This window comes from Panthera uncia, chromosome B1, assembly GCF_023721935.1.
Source record: "Panthera uncia isolate 11264 chromosome B1, Puncia_PCG_1.0, whole genome shotgun sequence".
NCBI classification, from domain to species: domain Eukaryota; kingdom Metazoa; phylum Chordata; class Mammalia; order Carnivora; family Felidae; genus Panthera; species Panthera uncia.
Window position 1 is genome coordinate 75501482 of NC_064811.1, and position 22041 is coordinate 75523522.

Sequence of the window (22041 nt, forward strand, 5' to 3'; positions counted from 1 at the left end):
ATACATGTGTAGCTATATATTTCTGTATACATATGTTTTTATAATCATTGAAGAAATCTGAATGGCTTTACTATAAACTTAACCATCATTATCTTTAGGAATTTTAGATTTTGCCAAACTTTTAGTTTTTGCATTGCAATGTTTTCAATATTGTTTAAGTATTATAATGAGTTTACTTTTATTTAGTGTCAGAAATATGTATACTTTTTAGAGATAATATTGTTTCATACACTTAAATTAATTTGTTTAAAAATACCTTCAATTTATAATGCTTCTTTTAATATATTTAAGATATATAAAAACATTAATTAGTTATATCATAAAAATACTAATTGTACACACACTTATACTCTTGTAGGAAATTAGTTGTTATTTACTAGAGAATCCCCAATGCTTTACTTTAGGGAAAGAACAGAGTCACAGGAATAGTATACAGGCAACTGAGGAACCAGTAGGCAGGTATTTTCTCTATTGTTCTATGAGTCGATGTAATCTCTTCACTGAGATTTGACTAAACAGTTGTCTCCTGTAGCTTCCACTTCTACCAGTTTTTCATGATGATAAAGTAATATTAGATTACAATTAAAATGGCTGCCACCATTTAACCATACCATGTCTTTAATCAGCAGATGGATTGACATGTTTAGATTTAGGTCAAGGCATGTGTTTATAACAGTAACTACTAGTATATACCTTAAAAAGTGAGTATAAGCACAGCAGGTGAAAGGACTACAATAAAATATAAACATAGAGTAGAAGTTAGGCCCCACCAAAAATAGAACCAAAAGCACCAGGGAAAGGAGGGAAAAAGTCATCCTACACCATCTGGTATCAGGGCATCTAGGTATTGAGTTAAATTGTGCCTCCCCTCATTTATATGTTAAAGTCTTAACTCCCAGTATCTCAGACTGTGACTGTCTTTATAAATAGAGACTTTAAAGAGGTAATTAAGTTTAAATGATGCTATTAGGGTAGGCCCTTAATGGAATCTGACTAGTGGTCCTTATAAGAAAATTTGGACACCTAGAAAAACATCAAGAATGTGCCAACTCAGGGGGCGCCTGGGTGGCTCAGTTGGTTAAGCTTCCGACTTCGGCTCAGGTCATGATCTCGTGGTCTGTGGGTTCGAGCCCTCCATCAGGCTCTGTGCTGACAGCTCAGAGCCTGGAGCCTGTTTCGGATTCTATGTCTCCCTCTTCCTCTGACCCTCCCCTGTTCATGTTCTCTCTCTCTGTCTCAAAAATAAATAAATGTTAAAAAATTAAAAAAAAAAAATGTGCCAACTCAGAATAAAGACCATATGAGGAAGCATTTAGAAGGTGGCTTTGGAAGACACCCAAACATGTTGACATTTTGATCTTGGTTTTCTGCCCACCAGAACTGTGAGACAATATATTTTTGTTGGTTAAGCCACCCAGTGTGGTATGGCAGCCCCAAAAAACTAATGCACTAGATTTTACTTCTCAAGGTAAAGAGAGTTATAATAACCTCCTCTATCACCTCCATGCCACCTGTGCCAAGCGTTGAGTTGAAAATGGTTGATAGAAATCAAGGAAGGGGGAAAACAAGTGTTTCTGACTTTGTGTTGGGATGACACAAGGATGGGATGACAAGTTAGACAATATCTTAAGTACTGTAACCTACCTATCAAATGGGAGACATCGGCAGATACATCTTTCCTTAACACTTACATTTTCATAGACTAGTTCCTCTTCTGGCAGGTGTGGAGTCCACTCTGACTTGGGAGGTTAGAACAGTTGGAACAGCATTCTTTCTGGACCACACTATTTCAAAAAAAGGAAGTTTGAGACCATGTGGTGAGGGAGTTGGGGGGAAGCAATTGTCAAGAGCAAGTAAAGGGTTGGCTTGGCTAAAATATAGCAAAAACAGTTCCTGTTAAAAAAAAAAGTACTTTCAATTATTTAATTTTTTTTGTCTTTTCTTGTTTCTGATATCCTCCTGTGTACTCCACATTTCCAGCTTCTAGCTACTTACATCATTCTCATTTGCCTTTCTGCTCAACTCCATTCTCTATTCTCCACCTTTTCCCATGGTTTAATAAGCAACTTTTATTTCAGTCTAAGAAGGACTTCTATTTTCTTTGATATTACCAAGCCATTATAGTCTCCACCCTACTTAACACTATTATACTGTATATGATTAGCTTCTAAAAAGAAGCAAGATGATCTTTTCTATGTAGCGAAAATCCAAGACTTTGAGACAGGTATAGAATTCAGTATTTACATTTTACAGTAATTTATACTTTTCTTCTTGATTCATGGTTATTTTTTATTATGAGTATTAAGAGATGATTTATTTTTCTAGCAATCTGTATATATTTGACATGTTTTCTTAGATAGACACATTACAAAATTACTTGAGTAAATCTATATAATATACATTGGTGCTATTTATATATATATTGAAAAAAGTTTTACTAACCTATGTTGTATTCCAAAATGATTATACATCTGTATAATATTCATATAGTAATATGTTTTATTTCAGATACTTTGTTACTTATAAAACTTCATATTTGTAACATTTACATTTTGGTGATAGTTGCACATTTTTCATAAATACTAACAGCTAATTTTGGTAGTAAACACAGACAAGATTCAGTGATATAAATATGGTTTTATTTGCAATGTTTGTACATAAACTTCCAAGCTTCTAGACATTAATTATCAGTATTTTAAAAACGCAGATTGTATCTTACAATATCTTGTTCATCTCCTACCCACGTATTTCAGTATGTTCCTCTGAGTGAACTAGCTACTTTTGGGAAATTTTTAAAAAAGTAAATCTGAATTCTCAAGTGATCCAAACAGGTCAGTTATTTTATTACAATATAGCAAACCGCTGGTAGGTGACAGTGACCAGTTGAAAAGGTTGAAATGTGGAGCTGTTGTATTGAGACCCACAATAACTGAAGAGCACATTACTTCCTTCAACTGATGGTATTTGTTCAAAATACCCCTTGAGCTATTAATTTCTGGAGCTCCAGAGACTTGCGGGACTAAGTTTTCTTTTGAAAATTCATGCAGTGTCTTTGTCGAAGGCATTACAAGTATTTCATCTACAGATGAATATCTGTAGCAAATATTTATTCACTACTGATGTGTGCATTTATGCACAGGAAAGTCAAAAGGTGCGAGAGGAGAGGCAGATGACTGGATAATTTAATAGTCAAGTTAGTTTTTAATTTCTGTTGACATATTTTAAATTTGCAGAAAATTCTGTTGCTGAAGTAATAGATGTCTTTAATGATATCAGATCACACTTCATGATCTTTTTATGTGATGTCATAGTTAAACGCAGGGTATATTTGTGGATTACTGGAAGACCTAAAATATAGTAAACCAGCTAGAATAGTTTACGTGAAAAATCAGCAGTTCAAAACACTTGCTTTTGAGAATGTATGATGTTTTGTCTCTCGATGGTTGCAGGAATAAAGATAACCTAGTAATCTATCCACTACTATTTCACCAAGAAATGTTTCCATTAAACAAATTGAAGGAATGAGATAAAGATAAATACAATTCATCCAAAAATACATAGTAAACTGGTGAGAGGGTTCAGTTTATATTTCATCATAGTTATATATTTCTTATTTAGTGTTAGAAAATTATTTACAATTATAGGTATAGTCTGCAGTTTACTTTAATTAGCTTTTCCTTCTGTATAATCAGGTATTATTTAAGTATCTAAAAATATGATTAAGCGATAATTCTTTAGGTATTATTTAATATGCAATAGGTGCACATCAAACATTAATATATCTGTATTTTAGTCAATGACAGAAAAGTTTTGTTGAGTAGCACTTACAACATTTGTCCAAACTTTCTAGTGAATCAGTAGAATAACTAGAACTAAGGCCAAGTTCGTAATTTAAGCTTTCTCTCATAGGTCACAGGAGCACATAAAATTGCCAGATAAATAGCTATTAAGGTGAGACCTGAAGTTCTCACCTACAGAGAAAAGTGTGTGCAAAAATGCACAGACTTTGTAATGGTCATTTACAAAAGAAGAATGGATCACAAAATGAGTACTGTCTTTGGAAAATAATTCAGAAAGGCTCCTGGGGTCACCTAAAATTTTTTGCAAGGAATCGATTCCTGAAGATATGGAGTCCTTTTGTGTAAGGATTTATAAAGAGTGATAATTATTTAGATCAATGAGATCTGTGTAGTTGGGGAAGAACCAGGCATTTGTTCACATCTTTAAGTTGCATGAAAAATACTATTAAAATATTTAGTGCAGGTACAATAATAGGCAAATTTCATTCATTGATTTCATAATGAATGAATCTTATGTAAAAGGAAACTTGTGTTGTATTGTGTTGTGTGTGTGTATTTATGGTGCTTAAGACAGTATAGAAAAGTTTAAGAAAGATTTATCCACAAAAAAATATCACATTGAACAAAATTATTTGTCTATATCAACAAGAGTCTGAATTTGGTTTATAACACCATTTGGGAACAAGAAATATTCTATTTTATTTTTCATAAAATAAAGATAAATCTAGCTCTACTTCTACTGGCCACAGGTTGTTGGAAATTCCATCTCATAAATACTTTATGGGTTCTTTCCCTCTGTCTAGGTATGTAAGATTTTCAGTGGGGCTTTATATGGTACCTGGAGAATGGAGGAGTTTTTAATTCACCATGACTGTTGCTGAGATATGTCTTGTCCAAACTCTGTTGGCCTTTCTGGGGTGTTAAACTTCTTTCATTGTGCTAAATATGGTCTTAGAGATTTTTCCCAAAGTCACACCATTAGTGTTTTCCTACCACTTTTTTTGCACACACACACACACACACACACACACACACACACTCACTCCTGTCACCCATAAACCAAGAGGTCCTTTTCCTCCACTACTTTCTGCTTCCACTGGTACAAGTTCTAGTCTCCGGCCAAAGTGCCCACTACTGTTCATCTCCATGCAGCTCTCCTCAGTATTGGAAAAGCATCTTTCTGTTCTTGGGTGGGTTCAGTTCTGCCTAGTCTACTTATAGCAACAGGCTCCCATAATCACCGTATACTACCCTCAAAAACCCTATGGTACTTTGTAGTACTTTTCTATACCATAGATCACATAGAATATGATTATCTTTGCCATGAAGAGAAAACAAACTTTCTCTCTGTCTGTCCATCCCAAGGCTGAAAGGGTCCACATTATTATACTCCTATACACCATTCAAAACATACATTTATCATGTTTCTCTCAGACTCCAGCTGCTGTCTGTGGCACAACAACACTGGAGCTGTAAATGAAGAAGTCTAGACTTGATACAAAACTTTCCTGGATTAATGTCAGAAGAAAAGAAAATCATTTAACTCATTATGTCAACATTGAAAATGAACTCCACATTCCAATGATTTTTATTCCAATCATTTAACATTCTATATTAGCAATATTTGCACAACAGAGTTTTGTACAATATATATGTTTTTTATAGTCTTAGCTGAACCCTCAATACTGTGTGAGATTTTTTTTTTCATATTTTTCAAAACCTTGCATTTCTGTCAGCAATTGCAGCATAACTTTTATTATTTCTCAAGTTTCAAGAAACTCTAGCAACAATAAATGCTTGATAAATTCCTGTTGAATAAGTAGATAATGAATGAATAAGAGCTATTTCCTTTCTTGAAAATTATTTACCTCTATCTTCTACATATACCTTTCCCAATCCATAAGAAGTTTAAATCCCTCTTTTCACTCTGTTAAAACAATATTTAGTTTTCATTTATTTGTTTATATTATTACTTTCTAACATGTCTATTTGCATTTTTTTCTCACCAGATTTTAATGCCATGAAATAAATAATATGGCATGAAAATTATTTATATGGTTATACCTAGTCAACAGAATGTCAAGGATGTAGACTTTGAGTGGCCATACACCAAAACATGCAAGAAAATAGATTTAAGGGTAGAAAACTGGTAGTAATTGACACCATTTAAATAACAACAAAATAATTATATTAATATGCTGCATTTCCTCATTACCCACAGGGCATTTAGCCCAATGGAAGACTTGTTAGAGCAAAAGCAGAGATACCTGTTGAGAGAACAATTAAAAATTTTGTTTACCTATACCTGAGAAACATGGAGTGATATTCTCATGCCCTAGTGAAAACAGCTAATGTAATGATACATGTTGAGAGCATGTCAGTTTCTGGACATAAGTGTGTGTGTGTGTGTGTGTGTGTGTGTGTGTGTGTGTGCGCGTGTGTGTGTGTGTATTTTAAGATTAAATTCCTTTTTATCAAGTAAGTAAAACTGATCACACAATAACACATATTTACAAATAAGAACATGGGAGTAAAATGGGCTTTAATGTATTTCCTAAATGAAGTATATTTTCAAAATTAATATCAATAATTATGTAAATAAAAAAAATAAGACCAAGGATTGAAAGTTTATGGAATAATGTCTTTTTTTACCCTCTTTTGCATTAAGAAAAACTCGGTTTTATCAGTTTTTTTAATGTTTATTTATTTTTGAGAGAGAGAGAGAGAGACAGAGCATGAGCAGGGGACGGGCAGAGAGAAAGGGAGGCACAGAATCTGAAGCAGGCTTCAGGCTCCAAGCTGTCAGCACAGAGCTGGACGCAGGACTGGAACTCGAGAATGGTGAGATCTTAACCGACTGAGCTACCCAGGCACCCGGAGAAACTGTGTTTTCAGATTAGCACTTGTTTGGACTTCCCATTTTGACAAAAAAAAAAAAAAATTTTTGGTGTATGCTACATCTGGCTTAAAAGATAACAATTTCAAACATGAATTATACTCATCAAGCTAGGTTCATTCAATAAAAGTTTTGGCATGTCCATTATTTCCACTTTTAAGCTATTCTTGTAAGTAGCCATTTTGAAACTCTAACCATACAGAATTAACTCTAAGATTTTTTTTTTATGTCCCAAATCCAACATTATGAAACTATGTCTTATAGCTACTTAGTGACAGAATGACAAATGAATGTCCTATTCATTGTAGTGAAAGATGACTGACTTAATGAACCATGTTCCACTTGTCAAATAAGTTTCTTCCTCTGTATGTCTCTTTACATATAAAACTATTCTTTAAAAGCACAGTATAGGAGAGAGAAAGAAGTATGTGACTCCTATTTTTGCCTTCTAGAATAGCTATCTACATCAGATAAAAATATTGATTAACCAATTTATTATTTTTATTGCTAAAGTTATAAGTATTTATATGCCCTGTAAGAGTATATACATTATACTAATAGGTTCAGTAACTTCTCATTGTTTTCTGTTGTTCCCTTTGTTGTTTTATGAATCAGCATGTGACATGTTTTACTAATTCCAGCTGTTCAAAAATCTATTATTAATATTGTACTTCTCTTTACTACAATAAAACAAAAGCCATGTTACAAATATCTAAACTTTAACATAATGGCCTTGGGAATATAAACCAAATAAAAGTGGTCAGTTAATGGAAGTTGAAAAAATAACTGTTCTTATTGTTACGATTTTATTATAGAGTTTAAGACTTTTTTTTTTTTTTTTTTTGCTTAAAATTGATTGATATCTTCACAAGCAGAATACACCTTTTTTTATACTGGAAGGAATTTTTTATTGGAAATTTTTATAATCCTAGAGATGAATATAGTGGAAGAAATTACATAAAGTTAATTGCTTTTTTTGCTTTAAATGCAGAAAAGGTAAAATGATTATTTTTACTCATTATATACTGATAGTATACATTTTGTAAGGTCAAATCTTGTCTCACATTGTTTCTCATTTACTAAAAAAAAAAAAAAAACCACATAGCTTTAAATATCACTAGGGAAAACCTCAACTAAAAATTATACTTTAAAACTATTACTGGAAAGATGTAGAAGTCTTTCCCCAAGTTACATTTTCCTCCACAGATCCTTCCTTGGTAATCTCCACCTCCATTTCATGTTGCTGATTTCTTCTGATGGCAGTTAGATCCTCAAAGAGATCCAGGCTCAGAACTAAGCAACATATTTGATTCTTCCTTGCTTTTTTCATCACATATTAACATGCAGTATTTTCTGGGATCCTATTTTCATTCCTATCCTTGTCATCTTGTTGACTTCTGAGTTCTTATATCTTCAGTTTTATGTAAGGCCACTGTTTTCCACAGCTCCCTACCTTCCTTCCCAGACCCCCTTCTCACCATTAGGTTTGATCTTGCAATTTTTAATAAGCAATATGTCCAAAGTTAAATTGTTTGCTCAGAGCATGAAGTGTAAATATCTATTTGCTTGAAGCAATACATACTAATAATAAATGCACCTTATGGAAGAATTAAAGGAACAAAAACATGAATAAAGCTGTGTTGCTCTTGCATTTCTGAATACTCTTTTTTTTTTTACCGGAAGAATCAGTTCAAAAATAATAGTTATAAAGAGTCTCAGTAACAATCATACTGCTAATGTACGTAAATAATACTATACCATTGGACTGAAGGTTTTTCTACTAAATTTTAAATTAAAGGACATCATTATTAAGAAACAAAATTTTTCATCTCATGAACATCTTACCAGATAAATTGGAGAAGTCATCTAAAAAGATAAGCTTTCTTCAACATTTTGTAGAGTGCAGAGTTAGGTTTATGTATAGAGATGATTAACTTCTCATATGTATTCTGTTATTTTATTGTTTTGTTTTTTTTAAGTTTAGTGATTTTGAGAGAGAGAGTTGGCGGGGGGTGGGGGGGGTGGGCATACACACAAGTTGGGGAGGGTCAGAGAGAGAGCAAGAGATAGAATCCCGAACAGGCCATGCACTGTCAGTGTGGAGCCAGACGTGGGGCTCAACCCCAGGAGCCATGAGATCATGACCTGAGATGAAACCGAAGGTCAGAAGCTCAACTGAATGAGTAACCCAGGCATCCCTGTATTCTCTTATTTTAAAGAATTAATCCAAAGTTCCAATCTGGGAGCATCTGGTTGGTTCAGTTGTTAAGCCTCTGACTCTTGATTAGGTGAGGGTTCCTGAGGCCCAGGAGCAGCCTGTTCTCAGCCCAGGGCAGGTGCTCAGACATGTGGGAGAGGGACAGTGGACTCTCCCCAGAGCAGAGACCATATACTTGGACTGACTGGACCTGATTTTCAGGCTGGGTAGAGAGTTAACAAGTAGCAGAACTCAGAAGTCAACCTTAAAATTTACATTCAAAGCTGATGTAGAGTTGGATGGAAGGAAAAAAGACAATAAATAGATGTTGTGCCTACCTAAAAATTTTGCTAAGGGCCATTTTCTCCTTGTTAATACCAATTTATTTTCTACAATACAGTGCTTTACCAAGATATTGGTCCATGTATAGAATTTTAAAAGTGGTTTAATTTTATTTCCTATTTTGTACTTAGAGCTTGGATTAAAGTTTTAGATTACGATTTGTGAAAGTACTTAGAAGCCAGAAATAAAGCAGTTGTACTGCTTGATTGTTGCAATGATAGATTTGATGGCATTTCAAAGTAAATGTTGCCTATAAAGACAGTGAGAGTGGGCAAAATCTGGGAGATCAGCTATAAACTGTCAGCAATTTTTCACCTTTTCTCCCCAAATTCGTCGATGAACTGCTAAATTCTAAAAATTCCAATTAAAGACTTGAACGTGTGTGGAAATTGATTAGTTCACTTACCCATGTGTTATTCGTTCATCTGTCAATAATTATGTAATTTCCAAGAGGGTAGGGACATCATTTTGTTCCTATTTCTTCCTATTTTGACTGCTATTTCCTTTTAGCCTTACATAGTACCTAGTAATTAGTTGATAATACTAAATATTTATCAAATGAAAAACAACCATGAATAAAATTTTTTCTTATGTTCAATATATCAGAAAATGTGCAAAGTATAATGACTTCATTGTACATGTACAAAGTACATGACTTCATTTTTTTACTCTTCATATTTATTTAATTTTTAAATTTTATTAATTTTTCAATTTTAATTCCAGTATAGTTAACATACAGTGTTATATTGGTTTCAGGTATACAATGGAGTGATTCAATAATTCTATACATTGCTCAGTGCTCATCATGATTAATTTCTACAGTGACTTCTTTAAAAAGCTACTGGTCTAGGAAAATGTGTCAGGCAAGGAGTAGATGAGGAATGTAGGCATTTAAAGAAATAAATTGTTGTTTACTGTAGAGTTAATTAATTTATGAGAGTAGCGAGCATTTTAAGTCTAAGTAAATATATGTTTTCTTACTTATCACTCCTATTTCAAGCCAAAAAAAAAAAAAGCCTAGATTATGAAAAATAGACCCTACCCAATTTTAATTGAGCAGGGTTTATCATTACTATCCACCACTGTATTAGTTTTCTGTTTCTGATAACAAATTCTGGTTACAAATATAACAGCTTAAACAACACCCATGTATTAGTTCATAGTTCTATATTTCAACCTCATACAGAGAGTAACTGGGTTCTCTGTTCAGGGTATCAAAAGGCTAAAATTAAAGTGTCAGTCAGGCTGAGTTCTTGTCTGCAGAACTTCTATAGACTTCTAAGTCCATTCTTGTTATTGACAATGTTCAGTTCCTTGTGGTTATAGAACTGGGGTCACTGCTTGCTCACTGTCTGCTGGAAGCCACTCAGCTTGTAGAGCCCATCCACATTCCTTGAATCGTGGTCCCTCCATTTTGAAACAAACAACAGTGTGTCACAGAATCCTAGACTTCTTTTGTGACAAACTGGAAATAAACAAAAAAACAAAAACAACACTCTGCTCTTTAAAGTTTTTTATCATTGCATCAGGCCCATCCAGATAATCTTTTTATTCATTTTAAGTCAGTTTTGTCATATAACCTAACCCAAGCACAGGAGTAAAATCTGCCAAGTACACAGTCCTGTGGATTGATTAAGCAGGTCATGTGCACTAGGAGGAGGGAAACTTGGGGAGCCATTTTGGAATTCTATCTACCAAATCAGTCTTCCTTTTTTTCTAACATTTTTTCTCAGTTGTGCTCATTGATCAATAGACTGGTTAAAAAATTGTTTTTAATGTTTTTTTTTTTTTTTTTAATTTTTGAAACACAGAGAGAGATAGACAGAGTGAGGGCAGGGGTGGGGCAGAGAGAGAAGGAGTCCAAAGCAGGCCCCAGGCTCTGAGCTGTCAGCACAGAGCCCAATGCAAGGCTCGAACCCACGAGACATGAGATCATGACCTGAGCCAAAGTCAGACGCTTAACTGACTAAGCCACCTAGGTGCCCCGACCACTAGCTTAGGTTAGTCATAGCCGTCATAGTACCTAGTAAGGTCTTAATCTAAATAATGGCTATCTTTATTGTCATTGCTTTAAGTTTTTGTCTTCCTTTTTAAACTGTAAGTATCTCCTGGCTTCATTACAACTCCATGTTGACAATATTCCTGGCACTTAATCCTTCCCTAACTACACAAAATATATGCTCAACAAATAATGTATTATAGGAGGAAATGAAAGCAAACACTAGAGAAATCATATTATATAAGAGGCTTCTAATCAGCCTACTCTCATCCTTGTTCTGATTCTTCATGTATCAAGCCAAATGTTACCTTTCCAGCTTATTGCAACATTGCAGATGGCCTCCCCAATTACTTCCAGCGTCATCAGGCTCTTTATTTACTTCCCATCTCATCATTTTCTGTAGTGATGTTTTTTGCATATTTATTTACTTATGTGCTGTCTGACTCCTACTAGGATAAAAGGTCCTACCAGATGGGTACTTTTTATATTTTTCTTATTGTGTCTCTAGAGTTAAACTAATCCCTGGTCCATAATAAGTATTCAATAAATACTAAAAGAATGACTTGTAGACTGGCAGAACTGTCCTACAGGGCTTCGGTGCAATTTTTCTTTGCCCAATTGGTAACCTGAGCATTTAAATCTTTCAAAATGCATTGCAGAAGTTTTCCAACATTTTTGACAATAATTTCAATCATAGCAAAACTATAATCTGCAATCTCCACTCTAATTACACAGTACATTTACTTCATACTTTGTTCCCCCCAAAAATCAGGAGTGTATTGTGCAAATTAATTAACAAATGTAAGGCATCTATGGGGAAAATTAATTAAGGATTAAAAAAAGTATTCTAGTAACAGCTGTGCTCAAAAAGTTGGGGCGGAGGTAATTTTTACACCAAGAATTTCATATAAAACTTCTATTATTATTCTATTTTTTATTAGCATAAATGCTAATTTATGACATCAGTATCCTTCTGTACAATTCTTTTGGACATAATCAGTTACACAAAGTGCACTGGTCCTTGTGTTTGACCTTTAATAGTTGTGTTGTGACGTGAAACATATTAGTCAGCATCTCCCTGTGTTCTTCCTTATGATGTGCTAGAAATCCACTGTAAAAGCAGTATGACATGAATTACTATTTGTAAAGCATTTTGAGCTTCCCAGAGCTTCCTGTGCCATCACCAATTATAACTCCAAGCATGTTCTCCTATTTCCATTGTCAGATGGAAAGTGACAGTTTCTGCTACTTTGCAGCTTGATAAACTGTCTCCTAGAAAACACCTTAATCAGCATAAATTCAGGTTGTTGTGGGTTCATTTTTTATAAGCTAAATGTCCTGATGTAATTTTAGGTATCCTAAAATGTAATTATTTAGATAGAAACTTCAAGTAAATAAATCCTTGATTCATTTTCTTTTAAATCCTGAAAACTCAGTGCCCTAAATGCTGCTTTGGTAGAAAAATCATTGACAGCTGCAGACTCCTGCCACTTGAGACAGATTGAGAAGTGCACAACAATTTTTTTTAAAAATATCCATTCGTTATTTACCAGTAATTACCTTCTACTGGCTCTTCTGTCAATACTTACCCATTTTGTCTATCAAATTAACTGATTAATGCTAAGTAACTTTTTTAAGGGTTTTGCTTAAAATAGTAAATCTTAGATAGCTCTTGGAAATATGTGTTATTCAGTATCTTAGAGTTTTCCTGTCTTATGAAATTTCATTTATCTCTTCATGTGGACCTTTATTTTCTGCCAACATGTGCATTTCTACATTTTTCCTCCACCCTCATCATTTACTCATGTTGAGATCATTGTCTTTTAAACTTCACTCTTTCAAAAATGTTCTTGCACTGTCCCTTTTGAGCCTTCTCTCTACATTCAACTATATTCTACTACAGTCCCTATGAATTTTAAGAATAATCACTTTTCATACATCTGCCTAATCCAGCAGCCTGTGAAAATCCCTGTCCTTCTCCTCCAGTTTATCAATTAAGGCACTTAAAATGACCAAACTAGACCTCAATAAGTGATAACAGAAATTGTGCCAACCAAGATTAAATCACAATAGCCTTCTCTCCTAAACCTCACTCTTTAGCCCTTATTCTGAATTCCACATTAGCTTTTAACCAATAGAGTAGGCACTTGGTTGAGAGCCTATCTTTATATGGAGTATATAGTGGATATTTTCACTTTCACCATTGTAACTTTGCTAGGAAAAACATGTCTTCATTTGATGGCTTTGATGATGTGTTGAGAAGTGTAGGTGGAAATTCAATGTTAAAGGACTTTAGAGTGGATGTTTCTAATGGATTTGCTATTGTTAGGTCAGCATGAAAGGAAGACTTTTGAAGTCAGTCAGCATAGCTAGGATACTCTGAAATCATTACACTCTGGACATAATATAACAAAGATCTTTGACCTTCATTGTAGTAGAAAGGATTCCTCTTCTCTCAGCTCCATAAGCTTATTAGTAAAGTCTCAGTCTGTCAGTTCAAATGATAAGAGAACATATATAAGATGGTTAGTATAAGGCTAGTATATACTTGTTTCTGAGATCTTTGCCATTAATAAGACAAATAATGTTGACCAGTTGTTTCACATTTCTATTCACAAATTATTTAAATTCAAAAATAAAATATCAGACTACCAGTATTTTACAGTAACAGTCATAACTGCCTTTTGACATAAACCTAGTTTGACTCTGAGCCAAGCAAAAGAACAACACATTTAAGATATTTTTTTAAAAGTCTGGTAAAAGAAATTTGTGTTGTTGACCAAAACTTCTTGGTAACTTCCCATGGGAAAATAAGTTCTTTTGGAGGACAGTGCTGAATAGCTTGGCATATGCTGACACTTTGTTACAGTCTTTTCAATAGCAGAATCATTTCCAGGCCACCAGACACAGTGAATAATTCCTGAATGTGCTACATGTGGTGTGGCCAAGATGACAGTACTGCCATCTGGAACAATAACAAAATTTCCTCAAAACAGACATCCTTTATGGACAGATAACTCATGCAGATCATGTGTCAAGGGCTTGATTTCTTCAGACATTTCCCCACTGGACTTTGCAGTCACAAGCAGAAGCACATTCATAGCAATGACATATTATTACAAATAAGAAATACATAAACCATACTCGATTGATTTTTAAAAAATATTTATGGATATTAGACAGGGTATAGTATCCACTGGTATTTAGGAACAGGTACTCCATCAAATGTAAAGAGATCACACTGTTATTTGGCATGGAAAAAGAGAAAGTTCACCAGTGACGAGGGCACCACAGGACACTGAGAAGATAATAGTAATAACCTGAAGCAACTAAGAAATCTTACCTCAACCTGTACCACCAAACATGAATGCAGCAGCTCATCACAATATCTCAGTTTAATTCCACCTCAACAGCATTGTTTTATTGTCTAACTGGTTTAGCTCCCTTCCGGGAACCCCCATGTTTATTTGATATCCCCCAATTGATTTTTCTTTCATGTTCTCTTTATTAATCAATTCATTATTCAGTGGTTTTCAAGCATTTTACTAACTTAACAACATTTTCTTTGTATTAAATCAATGTAGAAGGATTAAACTATATAAAATATCTGATTGATTAAATCAAGAATGAGATGCATGCTTTCCTGACAGGTTGGATGGTTCTGTAGTCCCTGGAATTATATCCATAGCATCCTATGGCTCCAACTGGTTCTTTTTAAGAAGTTCTGCCCTTGCTGTGATATTTATGTAGTCACTTCTTTTTCTCCAGTGTGAAAGAAACCCTGTCACAATCTTTAATTTCTCAGATAATGTTCTGATGGTCTGACATATGGATGTTTTGGACTAGGCTATTGACGTAATAGAACACAAAGTTTGTTTACCATTCGTAAGCAAAATAAACAAAAATTCAGATTAAAGAAAATATATGGAAGATTACAGGAAGGAAGAGTGTGAAATTTAATTATACTCTTCCAGTTGTCAATAAGTATCTTTGGCTGTGTAACTTCCCCAGTTCATAAATATATGCGTGAAATACTGCCTTTAGACATACATGTCTGATTCTTGTATCAGATTCCCTTTTACAGAAGTGACCTGTAAAATTTTGTCTAGATAGAATATGTTGTGTCTCTGTTGAGTCTACAGTTGTATTCTTTGGCCTACTTGATATACAGAACAAAAATAGGATGCTGTATGTTTTTCTGGCTGTTGGAAACTTACCTTGAGAGCGTTTTTGTGGTTCAGTGATTATGCTGCACATTCAACCCACAATTCCCTGTTCCCAGAGGCCAATAGCACACTGATAATGAAGAATTGGATATAAACAAAATTATGAAAAAGTTCTAAACAGCATTCCATTTGTACTAAACACATTATGTATTAGCATAAAAATGATATATAATGAAAGTAATGGTATTAAGATAAATTTACACTTACTAAAAATTTATAATATACTATTTGCTCTTCACTTCAATAACAAGTTATATTATACAACATCAACTTAAACATATGATAATGTATTATAGTCTTATAAAATAATTATTTTATTATATTTGCTTTGATAATGTGCAATAAATATTTACTTAATAAGCCCAGTTTTTTAGTAATGCAGATTGATAGAAAACACATGACAAATAAATTGCCACTGAATTTAACAAATTCTTCAGGAGTTAAGTATATATCTGCTTTGGTATTAAAGAAATGACACATTATTCATTGAATTTATTATAAAATCTGTGCTCATTACCATGGACCATAAGCCCAGTGTGATCTGGCTTCTTCCCAGATTCTAATTTCACCTCATAATTTTCTCACTTATTTGTCAGGCTCTAGCCATCCTAGCTATCTTTATATTTCTCCAAAAAGTAAAGCTGGCTCTTTTCCTTTTTTTAGATATAACCTCCTGCCTCAGATCTCCATATGGTAGGTCTCAAATTAAATTTTTCCTTTGCCATTTCACCTTCACTGAAAAAAACAGTAATATAGTCTCCCAGAACTCATTTTTATTTCACTCTTATCTTTTATTATTTTTAAAATGATTTTAGTTATTTATATATTTTCTTGTTTATTGTCTTTTTCCTTCCTACTAGTACTATTGTGTAATTTGCACAAAGTTAAGGACCTTAAAATGTCACATGTAACTCTCTATTCCATATGCCAAGAACGGTATTTGCCAAAGAACAGACATTCAGTGTATATCTGTTGAATAAACTGAGTGAATAAACACATATTTGAGCCATAAACCATATGCCTTTTAAAGTCTAATTGTCAAAAAATAACAGTCCCAAAATATTCTTGCTTGAAAACATGCAATACGCACTGTGAGACTAACAAGACAATCTGCAAATATAAAAGGAAACAAACATCATTATCATATACTAATGTTAATTTGTTACTTAAAAAGAAAAGGAACATGAAAAATTGAAAGTTTCAAACAGCGCTAATAGTAAATTGATAAAAATTGATAATAAATGTAAGTTTTTATCCGTCCACAGAATCAAAGACAAGACCAAACTTTGAGTAATACTGCACTTGTGATAAGGGGGTTGGGAGTAGGTAGGGGTGAAATATTGTGAGGAAATGTTGTCAGAGCTTCAGTAGGGTTTCATAGCTCATCATCAGTTGAGTTGCTTGATATGGACTTGATGATACGTCACTTGATAGATGTACTTGTTTGATATGTCCCTTGATACAGACATGGATGGCCTTACTTGTTGCCTTCCTGACACAGTCTTACCCACCAACTAGTTGCTTCTTTCTTGATTATCCTTGCATCACTTCATACAACCTTTAGCTATCTGCATATTACATTTAGTATATTTGTTTACATATCATCCTCTCCCCCTCCATTGGAATCTATAGAAAGGTAAACATTTATTTTACATGTTCAATGTCTTGCTTCAAGCCTAGGAAATAAGTGTGCACTGCGTGTCAGTGGACTGAGTACTTAATGTTTTTGTGAAAGACATTTTAAGAACCAAACGGCGTAGGAAATCCTTGACGTTTTCCTTTCTTTGACAATTAAGTCACATAACTGTCTTCCATATTTTATGTTACCATATCATGTCTACACGTAGAGATTGTTTTCAAAAATCTGTAATTAACGGCTTATTCAAGTGACCTTTAATTCATGATATCATGTGTTCCCTCATTGTTTGTGTAGATATTTCTTGATGTCAGAGAAGCAGCACAAATGACTTTTGATTATATTTTAAGAAATTTCAGATTATTTATTTCCTTAAATAGAAAATGTGCCATGAGTAGTTAAATTTTTGATAAATAAAGGACTGAACTCAAATGGTTTAGCCCTCTGTGTCTTATAACCTATTCTTCAGAGTAATAACTGTTCTAAGTGGTAGAATGGTTTATCAGTGCAACGTCACTGATGAAAAATGCTGTTGATTATCCTTGTCTGCAATTAATTAAATGCTTTCTTCACAAGAGTCAGAGAAGAAAGCTCAAGTGAAACATATCATATGTCAGCAAGAACAGTGTATTTTGTTGCCACGTCCACAGACAGTATTATAATTATCAGCAGTGAAGGTTGTGGAGTCCCGCACATTGAAAAATAATAAAAATAGGTCTGATGCTAATTCCTGTTGGTCAGAAATGAGAATCATGGACATACATTTGAACAAGTGATTCTGGAACTCCTGAATGTGGAGAGGATAATTTTAATTGAATTAGTTTTTGAATTTCACACCTTTAGAGAAGAACAATAGTTAATATCTTGGTAAAAGGCTAAATGAAGTTCTTAATGCTCTACCATTCAATAGAATTTCCAAATTTTCCATCATCTAGAATCTTGGGTTTCTATCCTACTTGAGTTTTCATTGTCCTGCTTGTTGAAGTTCCATTTGTACAAAATCAATTACATTTTTTGCTAGATATGTGCAGGAAGTCCGGAAAAGTGTTTAGAGTATCATACAAAATATACAGGCCATAAAATGTTAATCATGAGAATGATTTAACAGATAAGGAAATTGCAACTCAAAGTGATTCTCAAAATTCACTGCACATCAGGGTTCTGAGCCCCATTCCTGCAGTTGGTTTAGAAGCCTGGGGTTTGTACCAGACGATTCTGATATAGATGATGGGTAGGTGATACTGAGAGTTGTTTTTATTTGTTTGTTTGTTTTTGTTATTTTTAATGCACAGAATACAACTGTTTCCTAGACCAGTGTATTTATATTACTGCATAAATTTTTAATACATTAAGACAATTTATAATTTGAGAGCTCCATAAATTCTTTCAGTAGAGCTATTGTAAAACAGTGTTAATTTTGAATCATGGGGTTTAGGTATATGGAACTTTTATAAGGCAAATTATTTGAAAAAAAAATGCTCCTGTCCACCCTTACACACCAATGCCACAACAAACCTACGGATTATTAAGCCAGTTAGGAACTGGTTTCCTGCCAGCTGCAGTCATTAAAGAATTTGGTTATTTTGCTCCTACAATTATAAATTTATTTATTACAAAACACTTATTCTCTAAGGATTTCATTCTTCTGCCAGTTTAAAATTCCAGTAAAATAGATGAATAGAAGACTAAAATAGAAACAACTAGGCTATTCTTTCTCCTCTAAAACATCAAGGGCAATCACTTTGTTGATATAATTTGTGACTAGTTTCTAAAATGTGTCATCTTTGCAGTAGTTTGTATTTTATCTTTTGATAAATTATGTTTGACAAGTAGGTGAAAAAGCAGAGAAAAGCTACATTTTATGTAGTGTGTGTGTGTGTGTGTGTGTGTGTGTAATGTATTTTAGAAAAGTATTTTACAGTGAAGACTGGTGAAGCATTCTATTAATTTTATGAACTAACTTCTAAAGAATATGTCAAAAATAGATTGTCAGGTACATCTTAGCATTTGTGAAGAGTAATGTTGCTAGAATATCTTTCTTTTTATATTCTTAAAAGATATGTCAAAAATGTCTTTTTCAAATATGGAAATGTAAATCATGGATTCCAAAGTATTTTACTTTTCTCTGGGACTCTATATGACATCCAAACTAAATGTTAGGATGATGGGTATGCACAGTTTTCTGTGGCTTCTGAAGAAAATGAAATTATTTTTAAATTGTATATAAGTACAAGAGCAATATGTGTGGGTTTTGTTCTCTCTCTCTTCCTGTGTATATGTGTGTATGTGTGTGTTTATGTGTGTGCAGGGGAGAGTTTTTCATCTGACATATTAAAAACATTAGATTACATCGTACTTACAGTAATTACAGTTTACTGGTGACACTGTCGTTAGCAGAGCAATCCTTATGTCGAATTTATAGCAAGGTCACAAATGATTAAATCAAGACAAATTTGATCATTGAGTGTAATCATGATGAAACATATTGGTACTCAAGACAACCTCTTGGCAGCCATTATACACAAGGCTGTATCTAATACATACATAGTTTAGGTGAAAAAAATATCATGAGATTTTGGCTTAAACGGGTGCTCAATAGGGGCATCTAGGTGGCTTAGTCAGTTAAGCGTCTGACACTTGGTTTTGGCTCAGCCATGATTTCACGCTTTGTGGGATTGAGCCCCTGAGCTGACAGCATGGAGCCTGCTTGGAATTCTCTTTCTTTGTCTGCCCCTCCCCCGCCCCTGTCTGTCTGTCTTTCTATCTGTCTGTCTATCTCTCAAAATAAATAAGTAAACAATAAAAAAATAAACAGATGCAAAAACTAAAGTTCTCTGTTAGAAATGCCCAACTGGTAGTTTGAGTGACTCATGTATGCCTTCAGTATGAAAAGGCAGAGACCCAGCCCATCTTTGTGTGCTTAGTGTACAAAACATGACGGGCCTAAAATATTTACTTGTAAATGAATAGAGGGAGGAATGAATGCATGAAAACTGAGATACCCCGATTTAAAGGCTTGATGTTCTCTCTGACAGTTTGTGACTTCCTCTTTTGTCACTGCCCATATCAACCACACTCCAGTCATACTGGTTAGCTTTTCTTTTCTTGTATATTATAAGCTCCTGCCCACCTTTAAATGTCCATTTTTCTCTCCCTCTAATCCTATTCCCCTAGATACTCAAAACATCATTGTTTCTCATTAAGTGTCTCCTGTCCTAAGAGGCCTTCCAGGCCACTCTGATTTCAACTATCATCTGAAGTGTGTGTGTATTATATAGGTATGTGTATGATATTGTTTACTATTAAGTATATATATATACGATACCGAGTTGATTATCTTCCATTTGACTTGTGCCCAAACTCCTTGAGAGCAGAAACCTTGTATCACACTCACTCTGCATGTAGAATAGCTTCGGCTTATGGTATGTTGGTGCTTTGTAAGAATGTAGTGAATAAATGAATGCTATGAAAGTATTTCATAATTTCCTCCTTTAGTGCATCCAATAAATTACTCCTACAGAGGAAAATTAAACATTATAATATGAATTAGATATATATTGTAGTTTATTATTTTTAATAAAGAAGAAACAGTTAACAGATGGTTTTAAAAAGCATTAACAGAGAGCATTCACTTTTAAAATTATATTTCATCTTTAATAGGGAAATAATTGAAGTCTTAAGGCTTGGAAACTGTTGTATATATTATATGTTATGAAAAGGAAAAAAAAATAGCATCACCGTGGAGCAGCAGAAGGTAATCTGTGGATTTTACAGCTTAAAATAGGGTGCCTAAATATATGTGGCAAAAGGTGTATGTGTGTAACTGTGCTTAGTTTATCACTTTAAATTGTGACTGTAAATAATATAAAATGAGAGGACAAACTTGTGATAACATCAACCTCTAATAATTCTAGGACCTTTTGTCCTATTTAAAAGTACTAAATAAAAAAAAAAATTTAAACAATTTTTTCCCAGTAAGAAGTAGATATGGATTTTCTCCCCCACCACCCCACTACTTCTCTCTCTCCCCCACCCCTCTCTCTCCCCCACCCCCTCTCTTTCCCCCACCCCCTCTCTCTCCTTTAAACTTTCCTGCAGCATTAGGTGAACAGACAGTGGTAAATAAATAGAAATAAAAACTTTATGCCCTGGAGTTTTGACGTTCAATTTCTCATCATGTCTTAATGATTAACTTGTTACTTAACCTTCAGACCTCAGGGTGTTTTTTTTGTTCGTTTTTTTTTTTTTTTTTTTTAATGTGTAAAATAAGAGGCTTGACCTAGCTGTTTTCTAATAGGATAAGATCTTATGATTCTATTAAATATATTGCTCTTACTCATTAAAATTCATTTTAAGTTGGTTTTTAGAAGTTTCAAAACCATGTTCTAGTATTTAATTTCTGTCAACTGTACCCCTGGGCTTTTTGGTTTTTATGTGAATGTAGAGTGTGACCCCCCAATGAATCAAAGGAGCAAGCTGTATAGCCTGGAGAACTGATATAAGAAGCCAACATTTAGAGATTTTGATGATTTATGCTGCACTTTGCATACTGGAAAATGTGGAAGTTTTTTTTTTTTTAATTAAACTTTGTAAGGAAGTAAGTTTAAGGTTTCATAGTCTGATGGCTTAGAGAAACACTGCAACAAAACCTACAAAAGTTGTCCTGGTTTCATACAGTAAAAGTATAAAATAAAGTAAAAAAATAAAAAAAATTAATTTATATATTTCAAACATTTTTACTTTCTTTATTCAAAAACTTTCTGGTGGGGGCTTGAGTTTGTTTTTTCGTTTTTAATTGATGTTTATGGACATTCAAATTATTTTTAAAATATTTGATTTTCAGCAGAATTCAAATGTGTGTCAATAAAATCAGTAACATTTCAATTAGGTAATAATTGAACTTCGTTGGATGTAAATTTTTGTTCAAAATAATGGTAAATCTTAC

The 22041-nt window shown here is 33.6% G+C and overlaps 2 long non-coding RNA genes across 2 annotated transcripts in view; both read right to left on the reverse strand.

The window, feature by feature from the left end:
- Nucleotides 1–1622: 1622 nt before the first annotated feature.
- Nucleotides 1623–22041, reverse strand: part of LOC125922935 (uncharacterized) — a 72382-nt gene continuing 51963 nt past the window's right edge. The window contains exon 3 of the long non-coding RNA XR_007457836.1: nt 1623–1784. This is a non-coding gene — a long non-coding RNA (uncharacterized LOC125922935). The remainder of the gene's footprint in view (nt 1785–22041) is intronic.
- LOC125922936 (uncharacterized) lies at nt 10287–15529 on the reverse strand. Its single transcript, XR_007457837.1, has 3 exons — nt 15452–15529; nt 13659–13722; nt 10287–10700 (listed from the first exon to the last, which is right to left on the reverse strand). It is a non-coding gene; the product is annotated as an uncharacterized LOC125922936 (long non-coding RNA).